Consider the following 13,352-nt stretch of genomic DNA (forward strand, 5'->3'; position numbering starts at 1 on the left):
CTGCCCACCGTGGCCCGCAAGAGCATGTCTTTAAGTGTGAGATCTTTCTTGCTCCTTGCTCCTGCCATGATTTTGATCTTTCCCGACACGGACACGCCGGCTGTGTAGTTCGCTTTGCTCCAGAGGTACGTTGTGTCCTCCGGTAGGCAAAAGAAGGGGAGAAGTCTATATCAGAGACCCCCGGGGTCCAGTACTCACTCAGGGCTGCCCCAGAGGCAGGGTTGACCACTGGGCCAGGCAACAACCCCCAGCAAGTTGTGCTCCTGTGTCTCCCGGTGTTGAAGTTGGCGCTGCCACTATCTTCCTCTGTGTGGCCAGGTGGACTGCAGCGCCCTGGTCGCCTATAGTCTCTGACTGCTCCTCCTAGACCCAGCAGGCCAACCACCGGCTGTGGGTGAATTCAAGTGGGGGTATCACAGTAGCTGCGGGGGTCATCAAGCTCCTAACCCTTTGCAGGCCGAAGTATGTATGGTCGAGCAAAGGTTAACAGCAGTGCCCAGGGCCCAGAGCTGCTAGGCCGGCTGACCCAACAGTTGGGCACCAGGGGCAGGAGCAGGCACCTCTTCAAGCATCACGGGGCTCATCCAGAGTCCAAGTGCAGGAATCACAACTCCATCCAACGTTGGGGTCCTCTCAGCCGATCTGTCAGTTCACTAGCTCGAGCCCCAGCAGACGCACAGCCACCCCAAGCCTCTACGATTGACTCGGTTATCCAATGATGGTGTCTAGCACTCTGGCCCGCCTCCCACTGCTCCAACAGGCCCAGCCAGTCTCACTCTATATGGGTGCCTTTATCAGCCCTCAACGGAGCCCCACGCTGGCCAGGGGTTGGGCTACTTCCCCTGGTCTACTTCTGGGCGGGCAGCCCCGGGTACTGTCTCTGGGTCCAGGCTCGGGGTGTACGTTGTGAAGCTGCTGTGCTAGCAGGCCGTTGCGAGGCTGCGTTCACCTCGTCGTTCAAATGTGGGTCGATCAGCCGGCGCCCATCTCAGAACACAGCCGTGGACCGCAATATTTCAGTTCCTCCAGGTGCTGGAGCAGGGCATGGTAGCGAGATGTGCCGCTATGAACTCCTCCCCTGCAAACTCTTGCTGCTGCTCCCCAGAGGTCTCTCACCTGCCTCTCCCACGCCCTTCAGGGCTAGGCTGGTTCCCCGGGCACCACGCAGATCAGTCTCCTCTGCTGGCCTTGTCACCTGGCGGTAGGCCGAATGTCTGCGGTGGGCAGGTGAAGCGGGGGCTTACGGCGTGAGGGTTGCAGCAGTGGATCACCGCTGCCGGAGGTTTCTGCCAAAGTCGCCAGGTGAGTCGTGGACCTCACTCGGGCCCCGCTTCCTGCTTGGTCCAAGGAGAGGGGTCCGCTGCCCTGCTCTGGTCAGCACGGTCTATTGGGTGCCATATTGCAGTCCGTACTGCGCTCCACGCAGGCCCCTCCAAGGCGCTGTAAAATTCGGGACCAAAGATGGGTGCCATACCCAGACCCGGGGAGACATGCCCGCAACACCAGGGGACTGCCTGCGTCCCGGATACCGCCCGGAAGAGAGAGGGAATTGGGTGTTTTTATGCTCGTGGTCGGGAGAGAGACCTGGGAACACATCTTCATCTCCATCTGGGCCATGCCCCCCGAAAGGCCTGATTTAAAGGACCATCATCCCTCCTTTTGTTCAAGTGTCATACTGGATGGAACCTCTCTGAAGCCTTACACCTAGATGCAGCACAATGGAAGGAAACAAAGGCACACAGCCCTCGCAAGTACTTAAGAGAAACTACCTATCTAAGTGATGTGCTTGCAGTGTAACAATGCAAGATTTATCTGTATGAGTAATTACACAAATATTTATTCTTTATAAAGGGTACTAATAGTTCGTTTTAATTTTAGAATAAGATTCCTCTACAAAACAGAAAGTGCTCTCTTGGAATCCAAGGTTGAGCCTTCCCAGTTACACAAAGTAGCTGGGTATGGACTCAACAATGAAGAATGCCACTAGATATTTTAGTGGATCAGAGTCCTTTAAAATAATCTACGAAGGATTCCACAGTAGGTTTAGGGCAATAATAAAACCTTCGTGATATATAATATTGCAAGCACACATTTTCTTTCCATACAGAAATTAGAAATTAATGCTTACGCGCCCTAACTCTCACCTCATTTCTCTTCATATCCACACACATGCAGCAACAAAAACAGGATAAGAGCACAATTCTGGACCTCATACACAATATCATAACCGTAATGCTCACAAGGCAAACACCATTTTCCATCCCTCGTACTCCCCAAACAAGCGTCAGCTCTTCCATGGTATATAACCCTAAGTGCAATTAACATTGCAACACGTGCCTGTGTGACACCTTCGAACAGTCTTGTTATTCAGCCAACAGCACTTTGCATGCAGCCGTACTTTGTCGTTCAACTTGGTAAATATGGGCTTAAACATCTCAGCTTGCAAAAAGATGATGGCTAAAAAGCCATCACTGACTGAACAGACTATGCGTGACAGGGGGGGGCACTTTGGTGCGCGTTTAGCACTAAGAAATTTAGAGCTCGCCTTATCCAGTGTTACAATCAGTTGTAAAAGATAACGATTATGCCAATCACTACGGATGTGGATAGTTCCCGTACCTCCTCCTCCCCTGCCCGCCCCCCTTCCTCTACCTTTGACGGCGAGAGGGGGCGGTAGAAGGAACACTCATACAAAGATCCTTTCAGGACGCGACTGGCTAGACAGGGACGGACCTGAGTGAAAGCGAGGCATGAAACGCATATGCCCCCTCAGCTCCGGTATTCCTCGCTTTTTTAAAGCATTGTTGGCTGTAGGTCACGTTGCCGCGCTTCTGTGCCTCTTGGGGTGAGGCGGTTCTCCAGTACGTTCGGCTCCAGTTTTCCGCCCTGGTCTCCGCAGTAGCCCCCCTCACACTCCTATTGTCCATTTATTGTAAACTGGCGACTCGTCTGGCACCAACGTCACTTCCGGTCGGCTTGGTGAAGCAGGAGTGAGGCCGCTGTCTGGTGGTGCACGGGAGAGTGAAACCCGCACCCGGGGCAGGTGAGGTGCGCGGGCATGCTAGGGCCGGGGTAGAGAGCGACAGTTTTTCAGAGACTGGTCATAGGATCTGTTGTTGCTTGGCTAGTGAGGGAATATAACCGGAGTTCCTGTTCCATTGTAAAAAAAAAAAAAAAACCCTTTCCTGTCCTGCAAATCCGGAGCCTCCCTATGCAGAGAACATTTAGCGGGGCTACCCGAATTGCCCGCCCAGCAGTGAAGTGCCCCCCATGTTAACCACCCGGCAACTGTCAACCTCCTGTATGCACTAGTCGCACATTTTATTAAGGCCAGCACAAATCTTCAGACACACGTGGTATAATACGAGATGTACGTCAATAGCTCCACGTTTCCATTCTTGTCTTTTACAGAACCCGAGCCCTGTTTACTTCCCTTTCCTCAAACTGTCACTCATGCAAACTCTAAACTTCGCGGTACCCTGTCTTCTGCGACCTCCCATTACACTAGCCTCTACTGGCCTTTCAGCTCACCTGTGTTTTATCTGCAGTCCTGGCGGAAATTACTAGTCCTACCCTTGCTTGTGACAGCTGCTTGTCTTTCTGGCGCTTGTACTCTTGTGAACCCCTGAAAGTCCTTGTATGTCGTCAATGAGTAAGTCTGCTACTTATGTGTATTCTGCGAGTGAGCATTTCAACCAGAAATGCACACATCTTTGTTTGTCTCATGTATGGTCTCTGGAAGTTGGGTGACGTGATAGAGTTGCTACCCATGAGACAACACATTCAGATTAAGACACTATTCCACGACAGCCAGCGATTCCTTGACTGGTCCAAAGTTTCTCTCTCACATCATCATTCTATATGATCCAGCGTGAGTTTCTCTCTCACATCATCATTCTATATGATCCAGCGTGCCCTCCAGGAAGCTGCCTTTCAAGACCTGCGTTTTAAGAAAGCTTGTTGGGCAGGGGGAGCTTTTAGTGTTGTGGTTCAGCACCGTGGGACACTCCTTGACACTCTTGGACCATTATGTCCTGTGTGTTCTTTTTATAAACACATTGGAACCCATATATTCTGCTAACCAGAGCCCCTGGTTTTGCCTTGGTTCGTTTAGTCTTAGCTGGTTGATGTCTTCGCACAAAGATGCCTCTGATGAAAGATGCTTAACTTGTTTTATGTCTTTTCGGAAATCATATTATCTCCATTATATACATATATGTCAGTCATAACCTTTGTATATATTCAGTGTATTGTAATCCTCTATAATGCTTGACCAGTATTGTTCTGTACACTTTTTTTTAATCATGGTACCAGTTAGCTCTTGGTTGACTTGCTTGCTGTTCTCTCACTTTTCCTCTTTACAGCACTCTTAAATCCAACTGGCTGGAGTTTGTGCTTTACGAGGCAAAAAATAAATTAGCCAGCCTGCCTTATAATATGAAACTAGAAGTAGGTGAGAGTATAAAGAAGATAAAATAGAAGAAGCTGTGTGGCATATATATATAGTATAACAAACTGCAGCACTCTTTCAGAATTCAGAAACAGTAGGTTGGGGAAACTTAGCAGAGGTTGTTACAGTAATATTAAGTAGGATCACCGTCTTAAAAATGCGAAATATGAGGCGAGGATGGAAGATTTGTAATAAAAAAAAAATACAGCCATCTCACAGTAAACAACAACTATTCTGATCACAAATTCGTAGTCATAAGAATGAGCAGAAGGGTGTGGAAAGGAGAGAAAGGAGACAGTTTAAAACTTTATTATAAAATTTAGATTTCAAAGGCAACAGAGGACGAATATTTGTTATCATTACTTTAACACCAAGTATTTACAAGTTCAGACCATAGCTAGAAAATTATGCAGAGGTGAAGAAAGTCCTATAACCTTTCCTAAATTGAAATAATGAAGAGATTCCTCTGTGTTTGCTAGGAAGAGTATTCCATATCTTAGTGGCAGCATAGTATGAGTGGCTGGCAGCGGGCCCTCTTTATGGATTTTAGGAATCGCCAAGTAGTTGGAAGATGTAGATCGAAGTGTTGGAGTAGGCTCGTATAGGGTAAAAGTGTTCTGGAGAAAAGATGGACTCTGGTAAAAATGACTTTGTGACAAATGCAAACTGTTGAACTTCGTATATTCACAATAGGAAGCTAGTGGATGTGCCGCTAATGGTGGTGAATATGTGTGCAAGGTTAAATGCATAGTGAGCCTAGCTGACACATTTTTAATCAGCCGAAGTGTCTTTATTTGGTATGGAGTCAGGCCAAGATAGAGTACCTGGTGATAGTCGAGTCATGATCCCACAACCATAAATTCAGGAGGCAAAGGAAATAAACAGCATTTTTTAAGGTGGTAAAGGCAAGAGGATGTGACCTTAGATACCTTGCTTGTGTAAGTAGGATTGTCATCCAAATTAAATCCTAGATTACACACATTAGAAATGGGAGATGGATTAGAACCTAAAATAGGCAGACACCATTCATGTGGAAGATGGTCTTCCGATAATCAACTCTTCCGTTTTGCTGCTTAAAGCAGTTATGTTTCACCCACTTGTCATTCAGGCCGCCAATAATTAGTCTGTTCTTAACATGAACTTTCTAAATTTAGCATTTTTCATGTCTTGTTATGGATAGCACAACTGTTCCCCTAACTTAATATAGGTCATGGCGTTTGTATTTCTGCAACTTTTGGATTTTTGAGCACCTACTTATTATCAGCAGAACTTTAGGGGTTCCTGTCTAGTTCAGCACTGCCTAGTTGCTTTTTTACTCTTAGTATTTAATGCTTTTGCACCTTAACTGTTTTGACGTAGGACGTTTGCACTTTGTATTCTCTAGCAGTAATTTAGTGCACCCTTCGTTATTCTCTTTGTTGCACTTATACCAGCTGTTCATTTTTAGTGAACCCTGATAAGATGGAGTCCTTTGTCATTATTAGCACTTGGAATTCAATTGTTTCTTCAGCCAGGTGAGCTACACATATATTAAACAGAGCTAAAAGATGACGCTCCTGAGGAAATGCATGAAGGAGGTTTTTTTAGACATTTTTTGAAAGGTAAGACAGCGACGGCCTGTCCTTTATCCTACAGAAAGGAACATATCTAGCGAAGGCTTTACCTCTGCCAAATGGCTTCATGTAGCCTAGGAGCCTAGATTGCATGAGATTGCACCGAAGTCCAGACTGCCTGATCATTTATTTAAAAAAAAAAAAAGGGGGGGGGGGGTGGAATTGTTAGTTGACTGTTTTCTCAGCTACATTAGCCGTAAAAGGATGAAGGGAAATATGGCAAAACCTACTGGGTATGGTGCGATCGACTGAAGTTTTTTTCAAAAGAGGTTTTATCAAGGCTTGTTTCTAGGGAAGAGGAATCGAGGTTGATTTGAAAAGAAGAGTTAAATTATCTTGCTTCCAGATGGAATAGTTGAGCAGGGGATGGATTTAAAGGAGAGCAAGACTTGGTGACAAAATAATAATTTTAACCTCGCTGCTGTTGGTAGGAGAAACTTCTGAGCGTTAGACACTCACTGGGATTTCCTTGTCTTACGTGGAAAACCTAGCAATATTAGTGTTCGGATAAAAGTAGGATTGACTTTTTTTTAATTTTCATAGCGAAGGAGAAGGATAAGGTGTTGCACAGTTCCACTGATGGTTGAACAGCTGCATTTAAGCGAGAGAAGTTGGAGAAATCACTATTCTGAAAACCTGTCTTTTGTGGCTTTGTGGAATACTGATAGGCGTATCATTAAGCTGGTAGTGTACTAACCTATCACATGTTTGCAGTCTTTAATATCCAGTCTGTTGCATGCCTTAACTCAAAACCATAGACAGTACGTTCTAAAAGCAAAGGTGCAAAATTAAAAAGAGCAAAGCGCAGCAACTAAGTATAAATCATCAGCAATCAAATTGTAAATACAAGTGATAAAAAAAATATTTCCTACTTAATTACTGATATATGTGCAAATAACAGTTTGTTCGGATTACTAATATAACACAAAAAAGTAGTCCTGTCAACTAGAAAAAAGCTCTGCAACCTTTTTTTCAAAAAGGAGATTAAGGCCAGATATGACCTTAATTTAAGTGAGTATTTGGTAGATGTGTTATCACTATACTACAGAGAATATTCGTGTTGCTTTCATAGCAAGCGGAAACTGCTAAATTAACACCCGGGATGCAATTTTCCACGAATAAAGTTTTAAGTTATTTTCCCAAAGCTCAAGGAGAAAAGGAAATGGACAAATTATACGAACAGTTGTGTCAGATCCTACCAGAATATTATAGTGACATTGACTCTTGTAGTGTAGTCTATTTGATTAGGTTAATGCAGCTACTACTACTATATTGGTAGTGAATGTTTAAACCCTCTATAGGGGAGAGGGGCAGACTGGACCATCATCTGTTTCAGAGTAACCTTCAGTAGCAAAGTAGAAATAGGTCTATAAAAAGAAATCTGCCCAACTTGTATTATTGACTATTACACAGATAGAATCGAAAGATATGCATCTTATAGGTTTGTGACATTGGCCTAAGATGAACTGGAGGATACTGCGTCGCACACACTTATGTTTTTCACATGCTGGAAATAATATGCAGATCCACAAAGTGTACTCAAAGAACAGGCCAAGCTGCGCCCTTTTAAGAATTAGTTAAACCAATGTCCTGGATAATATTCAGCCATTGAAAATCATAAATATTTGAGAGCCTAGCTACGCTTACAGTACCTAAACATACTGTATTAAGTACACTGATTTATCAAGCAAGTTTTAAACAGATGAAATTAGGGGAAGGTTTTTAGACTTCGGGGTTCTGAGTGACATCATAGACAACTCGAACTTCACTCTCTTTGTCTACTTGACGTCACTCATAACCCCTTGGTGAAAAACATCTCTGTAATTCACTGTTCCCTTCTATAATTCTGTATGGTGCTTAAGTGTGTACATAACAGCCAAACATCTCTTAATGGTTTATAGCCTCACGCTTTGATCTGTTTTAGAAAATATGTTAATAGCCAGAACTCTAATCTAGGTAATGCTTGGTGACTAGACTGCCTTACATAAAATATTAAGAATAGCTTTACTGTTCAATACAACCTATTTTTTGGGGCTTTGCCTTCAAAGGCTCCAGTTTCACATCAAAGACTGTGTTTGGCTCACATGTTAGTGCTTTCAGCATCACAATCATGGTTTCCCATACCTGAAGGTTTTATATTGTAGACTTTTGTCTTGATTTAGACAGGGGAAGTGGCCAATGAACCACTGTTTAGTCCTAAATGGTTCCACAAACTCACTGCAGCTAGAATAAAATTTCCAAATTTGCGTGTAAATATGTGATTCATAGAGCTGATGCACATCACTTTGGGTTCAGACTTGTACACTTAAAAATAAATATATATATATATATATATATTTGTAGATCCACTGCTATATGTGTTCCTGTTAAAATTTACCTTAAGCAAGCATTGGAAAAGCCAATACTTCTTGCCTTTTTGGCTTTACCATTTCTTTTTGCGGATGTTGTTCAGCATCAGCAAAAAAATGAAAAGGAAGGCTGAGGGGAATGATCAGCATGCATCATAGGATGACAGCCCTTTTTTAAATACCATTCTCTGATGGCACATGCCCATCTTTGTGTGGCAACCTTAAAAAGTTTTTAAAGTGAATCGGAGCACATTTTCTTAATGTATTTTTTGTTTAGAAATTAAAAGGAGTGGTTGGGTAGCAGATTGCAGCTGGCAAACCCTCCTAAAAAAAGAAAATAAAAAAAAGTGGAGCAGATAGGAGTGGGATAATGGGGGTTGGGAGAGGGTTTAAAAAGTAAATGCTGCCAAGCAGCAGTAAAAAATAATGAAACAAAGGCACTCATTCCAAGAAATTGGGGGAATACCAATGGGACAGTCAGAAGTAAGCAAATAAAACGTTTTTTTTTTTTTAAGAAAAAGGGCAAGCGGGATGGGGACGGGAAAAGCAGCAGACTAGCTTGTGGAGGAGCAGATAGAGGTAAAAAAAAAAAAACTTGCTCTCATGGAGTGCTGTAACAAAACTCAATAGAAAAAAGTAGTGATGTGATGGGATGGAAAGTCAATAAAACAAAACTATGGTAAAGAAGCTATAGAGAAAAGGATGGGAAATCATTGAATAAGATGCTAACCAATAAGACTGACAGCCAATGGCAACCTATTGTAGAAAGCGGTCTGACCTAGAGCCCACTGTAAGCATTGGCATTGCCCACACAAGATCTTAGATATACAACAGCTAAAAGCACTTTAAACGGTTAGCCTGTGACTCCCTTGTGGCTATTTAACAACGCAGGGATGTGGACCGTTTGTACCTTGGGTAACACCGTATTTGTATATGGAGTTAAGGGGCATCTTTTGTTTTTATTTTGCAGTGATATACAACGAAACGGAAAGCTTTAAGGGCATCACCCTCTAGAAGTCGAACCCTACTCCGCATGTCCGAGGCTAGAGCCCATCACGCTGAGCTATCTGATTCCTCTTATCTGTAGAAGCCTTGGTCTCCCTTTAGTTGGGCTCTGTTTTGCAGTTTCTGCCTCGTGTCAAGGCCTTGTTGATCTAAAAAATAATAGAAAGGTTTTAGACAACTCGTTTTCTCTGGCTAGTCGTTCTGCAGGCTCAAATGTTTTGCTATGCCGCTTTGCCCTTCTCTTGCATTTTGCTCAGCACATTATTAATCTTTGCATAGTGGAGGGTGGATGAACTGGTCTTGTGAGATTCTGACACTAAGTGATCAATGATAGCATGCCAATTGCTGAATCTTCTAGTTTGAACTTAAATACAGAAATTATTTGGAACGTACAGTATGAAGAAAAATGTTGTGAAAAATAGCTAAGAGTGAATCTTTTAGATCCGGGAAAGTAGAAGATGATGCGACCTACTAACTAAATTGTTTTCCATATTTCCAGTCGCCAGGGTTCCACCAGGGCTTTCATCCCAGGATAGGACACCCTCATGCAAATTAAGTTGGTACGCAAGTTGCACCTGTCCATCAAATTGGCAAGGAGTGCATTGGCTGCAAATATTATATTTTTTAAATGAGAGGTAGCTATTAGAGAACTGAAACTACTTTCCCTGTAAAGTCTCAGCACCAAAAGCTATATGAATTCACTAATATACTGAAAATAAAAAACAAGGATTGTAAACAGGTGCGAATTGAATATATGAAATTCTGACTCGACTTATGATCAGTGATTATGAATAGACAGCATATATTATTCTACTTTCAACACATGCATCTCATTTACAATCTGCTTTATCTAATGGCATCGAGTGGCAAAGGTAAAGTTGGAAATGAGAGAAAAGGCACTGCAGATGTTGTATATGGAGAACATTTTTTGAAGATAAAGACAAAGACTGCCACTTACTGGGCTTACTAGCTACTCTGCCGCCCTCAAACCCCGCATGCTGGCTGGAGAGTAAGAATGAAGATGGTTTGGGGGTGGAGGGTGATAGGTTAAAAAGTAAAGGTGAAGAGCTGCAACAGGGAAAGAGTTCAGAAGGGGGAGTTTAACTAATAGTAAAAAAAAATACAGCAGAGCAAGGCCCAGAATACCTTTGGGCAGAGCAACATGAGGTGTGTAGTTGGGGAGGGTGGAGATGTGAGGGAGAAGCAGCATGTGGAGAAGGAGCAAGAGAACACATGCACTCCTGTGGAGTGATAAAAGAAACGAATTCACTGACGTACAGCAGTGGAAGGCTACAAGTCCTTCAATCGAAAGATTGGGAAAGGAACTATTCTCCAGGGGAGGGACCAACACGAGCATAGAAAGAAAAGCCATTGTAAGATGCAAGCAAATGAAATTGACAGGAAAGCCTACCAGTGGTAAGCAATCAGAAGACTTAAAGCCCATTGTAAGAATTGGTATTGTCCACAATAGGACGTTGAAGCTGTGTGTAGTCAATGAGCGTCTTCTGAAAGCTCAGCCAAACCATTTGAGTCATTAACCTGTTTTAAAAAAAAAAAAAATGTCACCTGTGCCCTTCTTGAGCACCTGTAACTGAACCCGCCCACCTCCACTTGACATTAGTGTAAGAAAGTGAGACTGTAGGAGCCCTGAAATGCACAAAATATACTCCTGTTTGGGTGGTGGGATTTTGGATTCTGCTGTTCTAGTGATTGCAAACTAAGCAGCTAGGGTGTTATCCCACGGAGCTTTCCAGGTCTGCAACTCAAAATCTGATCTATTAAAGCAAAGGGTCCACTGTTGCTTAGCAAGTTTTTATTTTTATTTTTACATTGTACCTGTTTGCTGTGCCACCTCTATCCTACTGATATGGAACTGTAAAGACTAACTAACCATTGTAGTAGGAGCCAGACAAGTTCTGAAGTTCCTTGATTGACCAGAGCATTGCCCAGTAGGGTAGCATTAGAAATAAATATTTAATCTTCTGTTAGTAAATTTATATAATGTGCCTTTCGTGGCAGGTACCTCTAGTAGCGTAACTTCTCTCCAGGTGTTTTTTGATTCCCTGTCTAAGGTCTGTTTGGAATACAGCTATGATGTCCTTGGTAAGGATGTTAATTTGCACCCTTGCATGAACCGGTGTTTTAATCTACTTGATGGAATTATCAGTGATTTTGGATTTTTTACACACCTCTCAGGGTGATTATATGAAAGCATTTTTTTGCCGAATATAATTTAGTTTCTAACTTTGCCTCAGCGGAGGGGTATGTTTCCACTTTTACCGCAGAGGCGCTAACTGTGTTATCGATTTACTTCTTTATGTCTCCCTCCCTGAATGAATCTTTAGTGATTTGTGGGGTTAGTTGGAGTCCTCCGAGTGATCCTAATACCCTTTATGTCACCTTTTGCTGGGATCACATCTAAAAGCATCCTGTCCACCTAGCTGTGCTCAACGGGAATCTTTTTTTCCCCAGGGTTGTGCCTAAAATGGAATGCTGTGATTCCCGGTGACTTTTTTTTGGACATTTACTTAATGGATGTTAATCTGAGATCAGCTTTTGTTTAAATGATGCTTCTGCTGATACTGCTATTGAGAACTCGTTTAACGTTGTCATAATATATCTTCTTTGGTGACGAAAAAGAGTAATGCCAAAAACGTCTGAGTCCATTAAATGGTTTGACTCAAACTGCTCCAGGGCACAACAAGCCCTTTTAGAGGCAATTAAGGTTGTACCTGGAGATCGTAATTGGGTTGCAGAATGTAATGCCTCATATAAGAGTGCTTTAACTGAGCAGAAGAGAGTGCTAAAAGACAAAGCATTGGAGCAGTTGTTGGCTGCTGGTCATTATAGGGACAACGTTAAGTTTTGGGAGACTGTTGACCGCCCACTTTTCAAGGCTGTGTTGGAGCCTGCTTTCCAGTCCACTATCCTGCGTAGTGTTTGAGTTTAGCATTTTAAATCTATTTATGATATGCCTTGTCCATCTTTTACTGCTGGGGCTCCTGCTGAAGCTTCAGCCCCTATTAATTTCACTTTAGATGAGGTATAGAACGCAATCTGTGTGCTCCTCATGAACAAGGCTGGTCCTGACAGGGTCCCGCCAGATCTCCTTAAGACTTCTTGGCTCCGCTTCTTATGCTAATGCTTGAATACAGTTGTGACGGTGCGGATTCCTGAAGCTTGGCCCACTCCTGTGATCTTCCCAGTTTCTAAGAAAGACAGCTGTTCTAACCCTATGTGCTATAGGCCTATTCCTTTGATTAGCTGCTCAGTTAAGATGGTTGGCTGTATCCTACTGAATAGGCTTGTAGATTGGGCCTCAGACCATAGTATTACAGCTGACGTTCAGTATAATTTCCGGGTGGGCCTAGGCACTAGTAACCAGTGTCCTAATCCGTACATGATAGCTGCTAAGTACACAATTGCGAAATGAGTGGCGCTACATCTCACATTTATGGACTTTAGCACAGCCTTTGGCAAGGTAAGCAGAGCGAAACCGTCGGGTGCCATGTTGGAGATAGGCGCATACCCACAGCTCGTTCTTTTTTGGCGTGACCTTCACTTTAACTTAGCAGCATCTGTGAGATTTAGTAAGAAGCTAAATGCACAGAGTAATTTAAACTTAATCGGGTATTCGGCAAGGTTACAATTTGGTCCCTTTTCCGTTTACATTACATGTCAACGGTTTGGAAATGTCACTGATTGAAATTGCCAGAGACTTGCCCCAAATCAGCTCTCGGCTTGTTCCTGTTCTGCTTCACGTGGATGATGCAGTCCTCATTTCTCGCACTGCACTGGGCTTAGAGGTTCTGCTGAACCGTTTTGGGGAATTTATGTATAGCCTTGATTTAGGTAGAAACATAAGCAAGTCACACGTAATGGTTATAGGTCTGCTTACTACCAAGACCAGGACCTTTTGCATCAAAGGTAATACTC

At 43.3% G+C, this 13,352-nt stretch overlaps 1 protein-coding gene and 1 long non-coding RNA gene across 4 annotated transcripts in view; one reads left to right on the plus strand and one right to left on the minus strand.

The window, feature by feature from the left end:
- The window catches only part of LOC138299349 (uncharacterized), a 110,817-nt gene extending 107,972 nt beyond the window's left edge, over positions 1-2,845 (minus strand). The window contains exon 1 of the long non-coding RNA XR_011204740.1: positions 2,734-2,845. This is a non-coding gene — a long non-coding RNA (uncharacterized lncRNA). The remainder of the gene's footprint in view (positions 1-2,733) is intronic.
- A 75-nt stretch (positions 2,846-2,920) lies between these two features.
- Positions 2,921-13,352, plus strand: part of ZBTB5 (zinc finger and BTB domain containing 5) — a 79,446-nt gene continuing 69,014 nt past the window's right edge. The window contains exon 1 of one of the 3 annotated variants that reach the window (XM_069237538.1): positions 2,921-3,043. The gene's annotated coding sequence lies outside the window, so the exon portion shown is untranslated. Of the gene's footprint in view, positions 3,049-13,352 lie in introns of all 3 variants that reach the window. The other 2 variants (XM_069237547.1, XM_069237558.1) reach the window with 2 other exon arrangements.

The sequence above is a fragment of the Pleurodeles waltl genome, chromosome 1_2, assembly GCF_031143425.1.
Source record: "Pleurodeles waltl isolate 20211129_DDA chromosome 1_2, aPleWal1.hap1.20221129, whole genome shotgun sequence".
Classification (NCBI taxonomy): Eukaryota; Metazoa; Chordata; class Amphibia; order Caudata; family Salamandridae; genus Pleurodeles; species Pleurodeles waltl.